The sequence below is a fragment of the Pteropus alecto genome, unplaced genomic scaffold (assembly GCF_000325575.1).
Source record: "Pteropus alecto unplaced genomic scaffold, ASM32557v1 scaffold103, whole genome shotgun sequence".
In the NCBI taxonomy this organism is placed as follows: domain Eukaryota; kingdom Metazoa; phylum Chordata; class Mammalia; order Chiroptera; family Pteropodidae; genus Pteropus; species Pteropus alecto.
This window is the reverse complement of record NW_006436288.1, coordinates 5,982,972-5,984,167: the sequence shown is the minus strand read 5'-3', so window position 1 is coordinate 5,984,167 and position 1,196 is coordinate 5,982,972. Positions and strand designations below refer to the sequence as shown.

Here is a 1,196-nt window from a genome sequence, read left to right as displayed (position 1 = left end):
TAAAGAAAACCATGAAGTTTAAAACGTTGATGTCAGAAATGTCTCATTTAGTTTAAATAAACTACTACAAAATAATCCTTTAAAACATGTAAATAAAGAGCCAAGCTCCTAAAATTGAAAATGACATCTAGATGAGAGAGACAGTTTATATTCTGTTGGACGGTGAAATTAAATAACACTAAGGCTTGAAATATACTTATATATGTAAAAAGTTCGGTTCCCAAAACAATTACGAAATATTTATACCATCTCCAAGGGAATGGCTGGAATATAAACAAAATACCCTATTTGAAAGAGCTTCAAAAAGCATTTCTATTGTTGCAATTAACTTACTTTCTGAAACTCCAAAGACATTACAAATCTATTGTAGAAGATTATGGTACATGATAAATTAAGATCAGAAATTATATAACCATTTATGATTATCAATAAAAAAACTTTTCAAGAGATTCGCATAGAAAAATATGCTTTTAGTTTTGATGCAACTGAGCAAAAATATAGTTCAAACCTTTTTTTTAGCAAAACAATATAGAAGTTCAAGTTACATATTAAATCTGTATTTCTGCTCAAAATTTTAAAATCTAATAGACTGCTACAGCAGCAGAGCAGGTATAATACCCTAATATAACATCAAGTAATAATATGATCAGAAACTCATTTTTCTATCAATGCAAAATATTAAAATTGTATTCTTTATTTCAATTTTTCATCATTACAATTAACTTTTTCTTTTTAATTTAGCACTGCTATGTGCATAAGGCAGTACAGAGAGGCAGGATGGTATTGCAACTAATAGTGGCTAGTCAGACTGTCCTGGGTTCAAATCGAGGTTCTGTGCCTTCTGTATGATTTTGAGCAAATTGTTCATCTCCACTTGCTTCAATATTTAAAATGAGTCTATGGCCATGCTACCCTGAACAAGCCCAATCCTGTCTGATCTCAGAAGCTAAGCAGGGCCAGGCCTGGTTAGTACTTGGATGGAAGACCACCTAGGAAGACCAAGTGCTGTAGGAGTAAAAAATTAAATTAAATTAAAAAATAAGGGATTGTAAGCTGACAAGGTCCTTGCAACCTATGAGGTTAAACAAGGGTTGCCTTGCCTAAAACATTAAAAAATAATAATAATAAAAAAAGAGTAGCCTGATTCTGGCCTTTAATATGTTTCTTCTGAATGAAGGGAACATGGAAAATCAAAG

At 31.4% G+C, this 1,196-nt stretch overlaps 1 pseudogene; it reads left to right on the top strand.

Annotated features, from left to right (window-relative positions):
- Nucleotides 1-895: 895 nt before the first annotated feature.
- LOC112480353 lies at nucleotides 896-1,014 on the top strand (annotated as a pseudogene).
- The last annotated feature ends 182 nt before the right edge of the window (nucleotides 1,015-1,196 follow it).